At 40.3% G+C, this 15,750-nt stretch overlaps 1 protein-coding gene and 1 long non-coding RNA gene across 3 annotated transcripts in view; one reads left to right on the forward strand and one right to left on the reverse strand.

Moving 5' to 3' along the window:
• The window catches only part of LOC146544200 (uncharacterized), a 46,225-nt gene that overhangs the window by 3,922 nt on the left and 26,553 nt on the right, over nt 1–15,750 (forward strand). The window lies entirely within an intron of this gene.
• The window catches only part of LOC146544201 (uncharacterized), a 39,831-nt gene continuing 30,703 nt past the window's right edge, over nt 6,623–15,750 (reverse strand). Inside the window, exons 3-4 of the long non-coding RNA XR_014883316.1 lie at nt 10,511–11,173; nt 6,623–7,690 (exon numbers count right to left, since the gene is read on the reverse strand). This is a non-coding gene — a long non-coding RNA (uncharacterized LOC146544201). The remainder of the gene's footprint in view (nt 7,691–10,510; nt 11,174–15,750) is intronic.

Below are 15,750 nucleotides of genomic sequence, written 5' to 3' on the forward strand. Positions count from 1 at the left end.
ATGATAGAGTACCCTTTGTGTTGGCTAGTTTTTAAACCAAAGTTAAACAGAGCAAGTAGCTTGTTTATGAATTATACCTGCAGGGAAAAAAAAAACAAAAAACAAAAACAAACCTTTTTTTTTTGAGACTTTAAAGAAATATTAAGGAAATTGGTTTTGGCCATATTTGTTGTTTTACTGGCAAAATGGCTTTTTGCTAAGAAACTCTTCAGAAGCAGCGGTTTCCATGGAGAAGGAAGGGCTGTATGTATCGTGACTGATTAGACTGAAGGATTTGCTGTCAGGAGTGCATTCTACCTATGCTCACTCAGTCAAGCGGTGCGTTTCGCATTCGGTCATGTATGGAATGAAAATATAAAAGCACAGCATATAAACTAAAGGTTATTTTCCAAGATTGATTGCCAATAATTTTGATTGAAGGATAAATTAAGATAGTCACCAACTGTTCACATATCATTGCTTTATACGTAAAGGTCAGATTTATCAGCCTTCTCCCTGGCTCATTTAGCGATTACTGAATAAAGAAAGGTAGTACAGGTAATCAAAGTCAGTTTGAGGGGCACTTGGAGATATATGTGGAAAAATGGATACGCTTTTTCTAATGGCCACCAGCATTAATAACTAAGCCAATTCTCTGTATCCTGTGCCATCGTATGAGTTTATTTGTTTAGATATATTTAAATCAGGAGTGTACAAAACAAAAACACGAGATGGTAATCTTTTCAGCTGTGCAGTTTAAAGGATTTCAGTATGCAGCCTTGATCCTTTAATAAGGTCCACTACTATATCACCCTATTTTTTTTTTTCTGAGTGATTTGTCTTATAAATCCGTCTTCGTAGTGCTGTGTTAAGGCCACACTGCTATGCATTCCTGTGTTCTAACTATTGCTCAGACCGAAAGAGCTATGAAGGTAAACATCTTCAGCACGCAGTCTTAAGTAAAATAATGAATCTTTGGGAATTTCCTTTGTGAGGATGAAGGTGCTTATTTCAAGTGCCATGCAGTTGGGGCAGGGACCAAGCGAGTGAGCGTTTTGGTTGGCGAGGGGCAGACACCGGTGCGCACCAACGTACACGAGGAGTCCTAGGCAGACACTTGCGTGCTGCTCCTCGGCGCTGAGGGCTGTTGTGGGGACAGCTGTAGGGTTGCAGAGTTAGGCCTCAGAGCTCTGTAGCCCTTTGTACGCTCTTAGCAGCGAGCTCTGCATTCTCACTCATGCTGAACAGTCTTTTACAAGTAATCCCACTGATGTCAGTGGGACTTCTGTGTAATAAAATGCTGTCTGACAAGAATATGGATATGAGAATCTGGCCCTGCTTGCACTAATTCCATTTTAATGAATACTTAAATGGAGTCGTTATTAAAAAAGTTTATTTCCTAATATTCAATAAATCAAAACTATAAAATCAGTTTGCCAGTTGTTGCCACTCTAGTCAAAGCCAGTTTCTCTTGTATTGAAAAGAATAGTACATACTGTTTCCATTCAGGTGAGATTAATTGTAATACTTTTATCTGCTTCATAAGATTTATTTCTAATAATGAAGAGTAAAGAAAAATAGGGGAGCTTTAAAAATTTACTATTTATATTACAGCAGCATATATTCATGAGATGTTTCACAAACACAGAATTTGCTTCACCTAAGAAGCTTATTCCGTGAATGAGCAACTTGAAAAAAAACCAACCTTATTCATGTCTTAGGTCACATCAGTTGAATTGTATAAAGGGAGCATTAGGCACTGTATGATAACGCTTAGGTACACCTTAAGGCCTGGTACGGTTCTGTAGGCTGATCTAATGAAAGGGCAGTAGGGCAGGAGTGGAGTATAGTGCTGAGGAAACATCCTGACTTGAACCCCACTGTTCTGAAACAATGTTGGAGTCTCCTTATGGAAAACAACTTGGGTTTGAGATGATTTTTAGCATCGCATTGAAGAGGACTGATTTACTTAATTTCTGTAGTGAACTCCACGGGAAAGAGTAGAAAATATGCTAAGGATGCTATTTTGACTTTATTGCACACTGACAAAATATAAATAAAGAGCAGTAAAGGATCTTTAAATCCATATATTTCACAAGAGTTGGAAGTACTCGATTCCTTCAAGATGTTCCAGAAACAGGCAAGTTTGCTGATTTTATATACTTGCATGTGCTGGAATCCAAGAGTCTGTAGTTTTGATGCAGTCCACCAGACACCCCAGTGTGGAGCCAACGATGCCAACCAGCTCCTCCGTTGCTCTGCAGGAGCCTACCAGGTTGTTTTTATCAATTATCCATTTTCTCCACTCGTAAATATCGCTCCTGGAAGGGATATTGAAACGAAGATAATACGACTTTTCAGTAATAGGTCTTCTAATGTCAGCCATTCTGTGTTTAAACTGTTAAATTTTCAACAGAATTAAAGATCTACACAGTATATTCTACCTCCTGCAGACTTCAGTTGTTAAAAGAAAATAAATCATTTAAACAGGGTCACGAGCAACAAAGGCCAGCGTGGGTTCAAAGTTTACAGGTCTCTGCATTTATCAGGTAGAAATATGCTACATTTCACTATTTCATAAAATATCCTTTTATGAAAAAGCCATCAATCTTTGTATGTCCTACTAAAATGATTTCTCAAATGAAAGAAATGAATGATGACACCAAATCAAGAAATCGTTTATGAGTTTATATTTTTGCTAGACCACCATGACTTTCACATACGTTTTCAATTTTGGTAAGGATGTGATTATTATGTGGATACGTTTCACTCCCACCATCTGTACTAAGGGATCTGTCAGAACTGTGTACTCTTTCTTGGGCGGATCAGGATCTGCTCAAATCATTTTATTAATCTGTAGTGCTTTTTAGGCAGTGATAGTTGTAATTTCTATACGTTATCCAGAGACTTTCTGTGTTACGGATGTATGTAAATAAACATACAATCAGGGATCATATGTAAGCTTACATTTCAGTCTTTTTAAAGATTTCTGCAGAATGATTTCTATGTGATTGCTATCTGACTCTTACTCTGTAAAACTTGACTTTCAAGACCAGTTTTCTCTTAGCCCTCCAGTCTCCAGTGCATTTCTCCTGGGGTCACCAGGTCAGCTCTTCGTCCTGCTGAACAATTGTGATACTTAAAACCGGTGTGGAGTATTCACACTTGAAGTATTGTGGCACTAGAATGCAGTAGTTTGGGGTAAGAGTAATGTAAGGAATTGCTCTGTCGCTCACCCAGTGATGGCGTCAACACAGCAACCAGCAGGCTGTGCTGCAATAAGGGAAAGTTATTTCTTTCAGGTCGGTGGCATGGTCTCCCCTTGTGCCTACACAAAGCAAATGAGCTTTCTAGGTTTCCAGTGAAAAAGGAAACAGTCAAATGTATATAGTTTATGAAGTATCAGTCTCAGAAGAAGAATGGATGGGGAAGTCAGTCTGAACCGAGAAGGAACTTTTAAAAGGACCATTTTGCTACTAGTGAGCAAATTTTGAGGGAGGGGTCTTTTGCCAAGTTGCACACAGAGTGAGAATTTAATATCATCAGGACATGAGCCTTGTGCTACGGGTGGCGTTATTTTCTTGCAGCATTTACTGTGGCTACAGGGCCTTGCATAGTAATTTAAGCAGTCTACTTCTGTATGAGCATGCTATGACATACCTCTTTGGACACCACCAAAGACTCTGGAAACCTTACATACGGAGAAATCGCAAACATCTTTCAATGGGCACTTTGCATTGCAAACCAATCATCTTCCCAAAACAAAATCTGTTTTGTCTGCATGCAGTGAAAATTAAACAGACTTTTCTGTTTGCCTGGCAATGAGCTTACAAAAAGCATTGCTGTTAGAGCAGGTGAGATGGGAAGTTGATCTGGCAGTGACCTTACACTGCTGGTAGGGCAGGTGAGGGAAGTTCTGGATTTTATTTTTCAGTGTGGCTCAAAAGAATTGCAGGTTCTCACTGCAATTTGTGGACTGTTGCTCCATGTGTTATTCAAAGCACCCTGAAAAAAAATGCATAGAATTCTGTGACAACCCACTCAGATGTCAAAATAATGTCCCCAAGTCCACAGTGTCACGAGGGTCCCACGTGCTCTTGCTTTATACCACTCAGAACTCTGCTCTGTGCAGTTCTTGCAACCAGAGTCAGTGGCTGATTAACGCATCCAAAGCATTCGAAGGAGCTGAGAGAAATCTGGGGCCATGTGCATAAGGTGTAAAGAGCTCATAGACCAGTTTGAGAAGTCATTCATTGCTGAATGGATTCTCTACCTGAAGGGAAGCATGTCGAGAACCCCGTGGTATTAGGTGTCAAAAAAGGCAGCATCCCTTGTAAGTGGAATGGAGGCATTATCTTAAAAGTATCTTAGAAGCCCTTCCCTCCCTTTGACCCCTATAAAATCAATGGAAACCTTGTTAAATGTTCAAGATACGGCAATATTTCTGAAATGGGTAAGATGGTTAAATTCCATTGTGGTGACCATCTATGCTGCAAATAGTGGGTGTGATCTTAAATTTGAAGAGGAAGTCTCTAAAGAGAACGTTATTAATGTGTTCTGTAAATGCATGCAGTTTTACAAGTGCATTACCACAGACACATACAACGTGTCACACCGCATCGTGTAGTTTGGCATGCTGCATTCATCCTGACTGTGGAGAGATGATTTGGAGAATGATGGCCGGGCCTCCAGAGCAGGCTGTCAGAACAAGTTGTCCTTGGAGCATGGGGGTAAGAAAAGGAGCAGAAAGGTTCTTTCTTGTCCCTTCTCAGCCACTGTTTGACGTGCCGTGAAATATAAACATACTTTCCTTCTTTAATAAGACATTGAATGTTTTTATAATCTGTCACTGATTGCCACATCAGCATGGTAAGAAATCCTTAGCTGATCTGTGGAATTACATCATCTTTGGAGTATTTTCAATTATAAATGTATTAAAGAATGAAGGATGCACTGTAGAAAGTGTTGACAAATATCTGTTCCAAAATGAACGGGAAGTATATGATGTTTTGAAATCCCCTTCCAACTCCAGTAAAAGTGAAGGTTTCACTAGTTAATTAGGTGCTGTTTGACTGTACTTTCATTAAAGCTCAGTTATAATACTGAAAATATACAGAGTGCCTGGTTTCTCTGCATCTTTCAATATTCAGTATGCATTTACTGAATATCCTCTCGCTCAGCGGTTCTCAGAGCTGTATCGACCTTACTGTGACTGTCTCTCCTCATCAAGAAATCTTGTAATCGGTCTCTGGCTCTGACCCTCTCTATGAGCAGTGGTCCCATAGGTTTTCTTGAATAAAGCATTTTGAAGGATATATCCTTCTCTAAGGTACCAGAAGTTCAGCATGCTGCTGTTTCGTAACTATCAGAAGAGAGCAGAGTTATCTCTAAAACAGTGCAGCTTTCCATTTCTGAAGAATCTCACTAGGAATTACACTACCATTATTATTCTCCCTCGCTGTTTAATTCTAACAATGCAGTGATAGGTGACGTGTATTTATCTTGCTCTGTCCTCAAGGACATACTAATGTGCAGCTAGGTTAGAAATACCTTCTTTGAAAGTACTCAAATGATGGAAAACTATTCTTTTCAGAGTAGCTGCAACCTGAGACATCTTTTCTTAGGAAAGAGGGCAGTTCAGAAACTCCTTAACCATTTAAATGCACTGTTAGCTTTTACATTCTGACTTCTCTTTTTTAAGGTTACGGTCTATATGAGTTACACATTTTAAATCAGCTGTGTACAATTATCACCTTTTCTTTCTCTTCTGTGGTCAGCTTTTGTGATAGATCTCATTTACTTAGGAGCAGTGTCCTGCTTCCATAGCTTAAGTCGGGGCAGATACGACCCTTCTTGTTATCTATGCTGCACAGTGCACAGTATTGTGTTGTCCTTCTTGTCTGGGAAGTACCTTCACAGACCGTGTGAACTTAAAACTTTCCAGAAATTTGTGCCTTTACATTCACAGCAGACTTCAGGCTTCTGTTTTACACCAAGGTTGTGCTAGACCACGCTTAATGAAAAAGCAGCAGTTTTTTTCTTATTCCTTCATGCAAACATTTGAATTTGATACCTCCAATCAGACAGTGCTTTATAACCTGTGAATTCTTTCATTAACTGCCCTGTGCTGTATTCCCTTCTCAGTACTCCTTCCTACATTTGCAAGAGTCCAAACTGATCAGAACTTAGAACCTTGCAATGCTTCACATCTCTGCTGGGTTTTAAACGCTTCCTTTTTTTAATCACACGCAAAGAATTGCAAATAGCGAAACTATCAGTAATCTCAGCAACATAATAGCACCAAAACCAGGCTGTACCCTTCTGAAACACTTCTACAAAGCACACCAAAAAGAACACGAGTAAGGGCAATACCAGCCTTGTAGCCAGCTGGTCTTGTGTGCTGGTGGGATACAGCCGAGCAGCTGACTGCAGCGCCTTGCCTTCTGCAGAGGCATGCTGCCTTCACTGGGAAGTGGAGGAGCTCTGCCCAGGAAGGCTGTGCTCCGGGTGTGCCAGCCTTCAGGCTCTTCAGCAGCGACTTGGGAAGGATGAACCGTTTGTTCACTAAACGTAGAACACTACTGGTAGCAATGAAACCTCTAGGAAAACAGTTTTAAGCAAAGTATGACAAAATGTGGGGGACAGAATTTGGACCCAAGGATTAAAAAATACTTAAGGATTAATTTCATTAAAAAAAAAAATTGATAAAGTTTTTTTCTCTAGTGACAATCTAACTAGGTCTATAGAATTTGCTTCCTATTTTTTGTGTAAAACGTATAGATGCATGGTAAAGATTTTTAGTGCTGTTGGGCTATTTTATTTTGTGCTCTTTAGAAAATGAGACCTGAGGACTTTTGGAAGCTGTTGTTTTTCTCGACTTCACCTTCATTAATCTTATTTAATTTCTGGAAGGGGTTATTTGGTGAGCTCCACCGATGGGTAATGTTTTCTTTTCCAAAGTTCATGATTCTTCTATTCAAATCACTAATTTTCGCTGTTACACTCCAGTGCTTTAGTGCTTCCCAGGCCTCGAGGAATGACTTTAATTAGCAATGCTGAATAAATTCCGAGACATGATTCATCTTTCTTGCCCTGAGATCTAAGCAACAAAAATGCAGTGTTAAGATGCACTTAAAAGCTTTGTCAGGATGGTTTATTTTCTCTAATTGGTAAAAGATTCTGATATAAATTTTGAAGGACGAGAAAAGTTTTACCTGTCTTCCTTTCAGTTTAGAGAGAGAGGATTCAGTCATGTGTCCCTGAAGACACTGGTATTTTGTTTTCAGAATGCGAAGCTATGAGCAGTGCTTGGCACACAGATTCCAAACTGAAAGTGCATTAGCGCATTTCCAGATGAAGCAATTGATTTGGGCATTCCAAACCTATCCCAGATCCGACGTGAATCCATTGAAGAGAAAATGTAATTTTCCAGTAATCCTAAGCACTGCAGCACAGCGGTGCAAATTTTCTCATGTCTTCTGTCTTTCTTTCTGAACCCGGAGAAGGTGTATTTCTACGGCCTGGGAAAGACAGGGAATGCTGCAAGAGGGTGAAGCAGCAAACACAGGAAATCAGGACTTAGATGTAAAACTTTGTCCTTTATTTTGTCCAAGGAGGCGATGCTGGCAGCACTGAGAGCAATAGCATTTTGCTGGAGGTTCGGAGCAATTTGCACACATCGCTCAGGGATGACAGTTCTGCCTGGTGACAGCTGTGGGAGGAATTCAGTGCAAATTTACAAAATGGTTCAAAATAGTAACTTGCCTAAGGACAGCTGTAAGGCAAACAAAACCGAACTGCCTGACTGAGAATCCTAAATTTAATTTTGAGACCACTTCCTCTACTGCAGCATATGGAGCGCTATCAATAAAAAATATGGATTGTTTGGTATCTTTCTCATCTGGACACAAAGAAATTAAGGACAAATTGTGGCTGTTCCAGTTCCCTGGATTTTGTCAGGTCCAGACAGATCCCAAATGTTATTTTAATGTAACCTTAAAAGAAACCTCTTGCTACTAATTTTGTATTTATTGCAGTTACACTGACCCTAATGATTTTTTTTAAATGAATTCGACAGTTATCACAAATATTTTTAGTGCAGTTTAATGTCATTAAATATTACCTTTCCTAGAAAAAGACTTCTATGAAATTACAGTAGGCAAACTGCAAGTACTGGATTCTGGAAAGTCAGAGTTGTTGTATTTTCCTGAGCACGCAGAATAGATGTAAGAAAGTAGTCTTTGTGGAATCCACAGCCATGTCACATCAGTGCATCGCACACGGAAGGGAGCCCGTGTATGAATTCAGCCCTTAGGTATCAGGTAGTTTGTCACGCCTTCGGGGGAAAATTCGGGAACTTACTATGGAAACCTTTTTCTGGATTTATCTTTTATTACTTTGTTCTCAAGTGATAGGCAAGAGTGCTAAACACAGCCTCCAAAAAGGACACATTGTTCCACTTCCCTGCAGACCTTATCTTGGTGAGGGCTTTTTTGTGAAGTTTGCACAATTTTTTGCACCTGGTGGCCCTCATTCTATTTGGAAGAAGGACAAAGAATGAAAGGTAGTTCTTTGTGTCTGAAATTGTGGTCTGAATACAGAATAACAATCCAGGCCATCAGAAATATTAAATGAATGATTTGAGGTCCAGATTCTACTGGGTTCCAATACTTTATAAACTTGAGAGCACTGGCGATGTCCCTAATTGGGATATAAATAAAGCAAACCCCTCAAAGGTTTATAGGGTAGACTTTGTCCTCTCTTACTGCCTTAATTTATGATTGTTGCAAACTCACAAGCTGTGAAATGTGTTGGTCACAGAGCTGATGGCGGTAACTTCCGAATATGAATGGGAGCATCTGGATTGCTATTTACCTTTGTTTCACCAAGTCAGCTTTTTATCTTTGCATCATTTAACCTCAGAAATACAGCTGGGTTAGATGGAGCCTCCGATGGAATAAAACATTTGCTTCTTTCTTAACTTTGCTAGTTTCCTCTGTGAACAAATGTGCTGTTTGCTTTCCCATCACTGTGCTGCTCATCTACAAAAATACAAATCAAATTAATGTAAATAACAATAAGCAACGGCTTCCTTGTATAAAAAGTAAAGGGCTGGGACTCAGAAATTCTGTGTTTTATGTTGGCTGCATTGTGACTGTGGTGAAATGCAGGCAATGCCTGGTAGCACGCAAATCTTTAACCCAGTTTGGTAGACTTTCAGCAGTGCACGTATATTTTGCTTGCTTTTAATCACAGATGAATTTGTCTGTGGCTAACTTTGATGCCTCTGAGTTTCAGTTTCCATGTCTGTAAAAAGGTAAATATATGATCAAGCTTTTACAAATACTTGTATTTTTCTTGGGCTGAAAACTACTACATTGAGTTTTCCTATTGCTCACCAAAAAATGTGAATGCATTGCAGAGAGTGTGCTGACACCAAAAATACTTTACCTTTCTTTTTGCTCTTGATATCCGGAATATTTGAGTCTGGTTCAGGAATAGCTTGGTGTAATTTAATGGGTTGTATTACGTGGGAGTTCAGAGTAGGTAATGACAACGGCTACTTCAGGCCTTCAAATCTATGCTTCAGTAAGTTTTTCACTTGCAAAAAAAGAACCTTAACTTGTAGCATGGTTGGCGACTCGGAGCCAGGCCACTGCCACTTCGCAGTACCCGAATCAGAAGCAGTGTTGGTGCAGACTGACTGGCTGTAACATTTGTCAGCCAGCATTTGTCTGAGAGGCTTCTTGAAACTTTTTGGAACTGATGGATGGCTGTAGACAAAATCTAGTAACTATTCTTGCCATACCTCGTTTTCTGCTTTCCCTTGACTATGGTGTCAATTCTGCCTAGTTTATAATAAATATCATTTTAATGGACCCCCTGGCTTGGATTTTAATGTATTCAAGGGAGGCGATTTCAGCTGCTTGTGTATGCTTTCACTGCCCAGTGCCTCCGGCTGTAAGAGCTTCCTTCTGCCCATCTGACCAGACAGAGGACTGCTTGTGAGCCAGGGACTGGAAGCTGTAGGTCAGAAAAGGGAGCAGATGGAGAGCTTAGTCCACCCTCGGTCTCTTACGCCAGGCTTGGAAGAATGGTCACAGACAAGTCTCCTAAAGGCCATGGTGAGGGCAAATGCTGTAAAATGAGCGATTCCTGATGTTAAGAAAGAGCCAAATTTGTCCTTTAGTGTTTGAAAGGTTAAAGATAAGGCTAAACTTTGCCTAGTGCTGGAAAAGGCTGCCTCTGAGCATGAATGCAGGGCTATCCACTGAGTGTATTGTGCTGCATGGGTGCTCAGGTGCTGTCCCTCCAGGTAGCTTTCTGCAGGTAACCAGTCTGAATTGCTTAACCAGTTGGTTAATTGTATAGCTTTCATACAAAACAGAAATAGCTGATTTGGCATTACTTGTTTATTTGTCTGTAATGCTTTTTGAACAGCTTATTTACAGGCAGACATTGCTGATCTATCATAGATGGCATAAAATGACAAGGACCGTGGTTAGAAAGCTACTTTTCCTCTCATGCTTACCTTCCGTCCATCTGGTCAGGGCTTGTTTGCTTTGCACTGTTCTTTCGAGTTCTCTTGGGTTGGGATTGCCTTTCTGGAGCTGAGATGTTGGAAAGCTCTTTGATAAACAGAGGAAGAGGAACTTCAGGGAGGAACTTCTCTAAAAGCTAAGAATCTCATTGCCAGTACTGGCTCTGGGCAGACTTCAGAGTTTACGTTCACGATCAGAGCGTAATCTTTCCAAACAGGATAAATTTCTTTTTCAGTCTTTTGTGTTTGTTTTTGTTTTGAATATCTTTAAGAAGGAGCATTTTACTTAGCTGATGGGTGGGTGATTCTAACAGTGTTTCATTAGCCTGTTGTGTTTTTAATTCCTCTGCTGAATGCTGGAGTCGCAGAGAAGTTCATCCAAGGTTCTTGGTCTCTGACTGGATGATGACGTTCCTAATAAACTCAGGTAACATTTCTCATTTGGATCACTAATTCCACCTCTGAAATGAAGAATCCACAAGAGAGGCTCAGGTTCAGTATTCTCTTCTGAGATTTCCTCGTCCAACACGTGTTGGTCAGGAGTCTTTCCAAACCTAGAGAACTCAGGTAATCCTGAACAATTGCAGTCCGGAGGCTGGATTCCCATTAGGTCTCCACTGCTCCATGATATCACATTGGGTCCCACCTTTTTCCCTGGGGGCAACAATTGTAAAAACAAATGTAATTAGAGCCAAGGTTAATTCTGATACGAGGGGCCATCAGAAGAGCTCACACACGAATGTAATGCAAACCTTTCTCCCAAACCTACTTTAAAACTGTTGCTAGTCATGTAATCGCGTTCCGTTTGAAGACGATGCAATGTTTATGAATTAAATACATAATATTTACTTAACAAATTTAAATTTGCGATTAGAACTTCTGCTCTGAATTCTTTCCCAGTCAAAGCCAAAACGCAGCTGTGGGTTTCTCATAGGGAGGGCTGGACAAACAGAAAGGTCCCAGTGAAAACAGCAATACAGCAATCCCGAAGTGATGCGGTTTGTCTTCCTATTTTGCATATTAGCTTTTGTAAATATCTGAACATTTTGCCTGCAGTTTATAAATAACTTTCATACAACGGCAGCTGCAGTGGAGCAACTCAGATTGTGAAGGACTTGAAAAGAGCCTGGGCTAAACTAGCCTCGTTGTAATCAGGTTGAAAATTTGTTACCTGGGAGTTGAGAAATGAGCCTGCAAGAGGCAGGAAATTGCTTCATGGGGTAACCGAGATCCCAGCAGTCAGGAAGAGCTGCAGTGGGCGGGAGTCCTGCCGGAGAGGGCTGCGCTTTGGACCTTGCATTGGCAGTGACGCTAGAGAAGCTCAGCAGCGGCAGGGTCTGCAGTTCATCAGCTCTGACATCCAGTAGGTGTCATTGCAGCCAACTGGGATTAGCGGTCTCAGAAGGCGAGGATGATTCGTCAGGGTGCAGGGTGGGAGAGAGGGAAACCCAAGTGGAAATACATGATTTCAGAGCTGTAAATCTGTGAGCGCATTAGGAAGAGGATGCCTCTATTTATATTTAGATTTTTCCAAATATGTAAAAGTGTGATTTCTCATCATCAGCCTCGTGCTTCTGGAGACATCTGTCTTCAGTTTGCTGCGGCTTAAACATAGATGCGAAAAAGAAGAATCATTTTCAATCCTTCTTTGCAACTTTGGTTTGATTAAAAGTGCGAGTGCTTTCCATGTGGGGGAAAGGTACGGTTTACATAAATTCCACCTTAGAGAAATGATTATCAGAAAGATTAAAACAATCTCTTGTTGATAACCGAGTCGTGAAAGCCTTGGTGAAAGTATTTTATAGTGGGTCACAAAGCTAGAATGGTAGTGAGAGTCAGAGCCACGCTTTTTTCTTAAAGGGACATTTTTCTACTGAATTGATGTAGTACAGAACTACTCGCAGATGTAAGAATTACTCACAAGTGAGAAACTGTAATTTTAACCCATATCTTCATATATGGGACCGGTGATAATGATATAAAACAATATGTAAATGAAGTGTTTGGGCTACTTGCAGAGGTGGACACTTCATAACGTTATTTCTTGCGTGTAATAGTTTTTCCTGGTGGGACCATGCTTGAGTTCGCAAGATGACAGCTGCGTGTTTCTCAGTTAATCGCAGTGCAGTTAGTGCATTGTGCATCGGGCTCTGGCCTCTTCATTTAGGGAGTGCTTCAAATATCTTTTGTCACTTAATTGAAAACCAGGGAGCGGTTCACACGGATGACTTCAGTGTCTTTAAAAGCTCAATTATCCCAAGGTTGATAATTGTTATCCACTGAGGGCTGATATGGGTGTGTTTCAAAGGGTCAGTTTCTGTGGGTATTGCTCGAAGGGCTGTATGAGTGAGGCTCACATTCGATGTTTGGGAATGCAGCATATTGCACCCCTCTGGTGTTTGGGCTGAAACAAAGAGCACTGTCTCCCTTACCACACATTTGGAAGTGTTTTCTCCAACACTTGCACAGCTCCTTACCATAAACTGTTTAGACGGCCTTTCAGAATCTGCATACAAATAACAGAGTGCAGCAGAAGAAGCCATACCTGATCACTGCAGATGAGTTATTCCTGATAATATTTGCTAAACAACACCAGCAGAAATAGGGAGATTGTGAGCTTAATTTAGAAAGATATTTGGCCCGTAGCACACCGTGTGCAGTACCTCCAGCAGAGGCACAGAAACATGGCGTGGCAGATAACAGCTCCTTTTAGTCTCTGCAGAAAGTACTGGGACTACACAGTTGGTTCTATTTCTGTGGAAACGAAAAATAATAATCCTGTGAAATAAAAATAGCAGAAACAATTGAAAATATACTTGTGGAATGCTGGGCCAGTTCCAGAGATAGAAGTAAATACTGCTTTAAAAACAAGTGGGGCTGTTTATCAGTGGAGAGGTTTTCAAAACTGGCAGCATAGTCAGCCCTTGCTGTGATGATAATACAAGATCCTTTCTGTGCAATACAATGTTCTGAAGTGAGGTTGAGAACGTGGTCAAACAGACTGATCTGCAGATACTTCTTTTTAGGTAAATACTTGGTTACTGGTTCTTACAACTGTTTCTCCCTCCAGCTACTTTCAGTCGATTAGTTGCAGACAGATTCTTTCCATCCAAACATCTTTTGCTTTAGAAGATGCTAGCAAAGTGAGAACACATCTAGTTTCCATACGAGGCTTATTTATGATCTCTGCATCCCAGCAGCCCGTAGCATTCCTCCTCCCAAGGTGAAAAGGAAAACCAGCTGCCCAGATCAGAGACCCCTCGTTACTGTACGGTAAAACTTCCCTAACAGATCGGTTTCCTTCTAGGTAGGAGATGGCAGGCCCACTACCCACATCTTTCTTGACTCCCGAGAAGCAGCTACTACTGACCTAAGTGTGTGCTTAATTCTTCTGAGCTGCCATGTAGAGCTCCAGCTTAAATTGCTTCTCTGTGCCAATGTTTTCCTTGCAAACCTGTGTTCCTTTCCCCCTCACCACATGTCCTTCCAAGGGCAGGGCAGGTAAGGTAATGCGTGGTAGGTGATTCTCTTCCTGAGATATGGACTGTGTTGTTGCTAAACTGTTGTGGCTTATTTCTGAATGACTGCTATGGGTTTGTTTTATCACTGTGCTGGGTTTTGTGATGGTAGAACACCTGTGAGGGGTTGAGGACTCACGCCTCATCCTTGCATCTCGGAAACTTGGAATTGATTAGCATTCCTCCTCTACAAATGAGAACTGGTTGTGTTAACATAAGCAGTGAGACCAAAATTCACCTTGTTATATATACTTCTGATTGCATACAAGCAGTTATGCTAACCTTGAACAGGGTAAAGCCATTTAACAGTCAAAAAAGGTAAAAGAAAAAGAAGTAAGAAAAAGAAAACAGCCAACAGATGTAATGATGGAAGTACTGGCCGCCATGTGAAAGACTGATAGACATATACAAGTGATTTATCTCTTACAGATTACTTTGATTTGCATCCAAGTGAAAATAATGTACACCCTTTGCTACCACATTCCTGACTGAATCTTTCTGTTCCATTTTTTTCAGTTCCCCTTTCCAAGTTTTGAATGGCAGAGTTGAGATAGCTAATTTCTTAGCGTTTTGTAGTAGCTAAAATAAATTCTGATCCCTTCCTGTAAAATTAAGTGAAATTTGTATACGTTTCCTTAAAATCTTTTTTTCTTTTTTTGCATATAGCTTTATATATCTTCAATTTAATGCATGGTTTGATTAAACGTTCAAAACAAGCTCTTCACTGAAATAACATTTCAGTTTATTGTTGATTAGGCTGGAAATCTTTCATGTGGTTCTTACTCAGGTCAGCTTTCCCTCTTTGTTGATCAGTAGTCGGTCTCTTAAAACTGAAATACAGACCTGATAACTGTAATCCTGCCTTTTGACTTTGATAACTCCTTTAAGCTTTGGAGATAAGGATGCTGGAGAATCTCATATGCAAAGCAAAGATTATTTGCAAGATTAAGTTGACCCTATACACCTTGACTTAAGAAGTTTTATACTCTCCTATAGAAATCTTTGAGTAAAGGAGTTGCTTGTTTGTTGAATAATGGATGTTAGCAGATAGAATTACGGCCAGTGAAAAACAGTTTGTGTAAAACCAGTGATTTTTAAGAAATTTTGCATAATTTTTCAAGAATTATTTTAAACCTTTAGCTGATGAGGCCTTGAAAAATGTAAACACTTGTCCCTTAGGCATCAGCTTCCAATGGAATAGATGTGTTTTTCATACTGGAATCTATTCAGATCAGTTGAAATAAAGTAGATCTGGAAGCTGAACTTCTTATGTATGCCAGTTTGCTTCTGACATTCTTTTCAGTACACATTTGTTATGGTCCAAATGCACTGCTGGCAAAAACGAGACCTATCGTATTTTCTTTGACCTCTGCTGAGAAGCAGCCACTGAAAAAGAAAGAATTGCAATTGTGCAGAGGATGATACTGAAGCACAGTAGGTTAAACAAACACTTTTTGTTGGTTAAAAGTAGAAGGATGCAGGAAAAGGTGAGAAGAATCACCGTGTTCCCTGTCTGTCTACACGCGTATTAATACACATACTATAATTACTGAGCAGTTTAATTAATGCTACCATGCTTTTGGGTAACTTTGGTACACGTGGTGTACTAAGTACAGGGCAGTACTTATCATTAGTCTGTGACAGCCAGCAACAAGAGAAGAATCAAAAAGAAGGCACACGTAAACAAATTTTGCAATGAAACCAACGGTGTTG

The sequence above is a fragment of the Meleagris gallopavo genome, chromosome 5, assembly GCF_905368555.1.
Source record: "Meleagris gallopavo chromosome 5, MGAL_WU_HG_1.1, whole genome shotgun sequence".
NCBI lineage: Eukaryota > Metazoa > Chordata > Aves > Galliformes > Phasianidae > Meleagris > Meleagris gallopavo.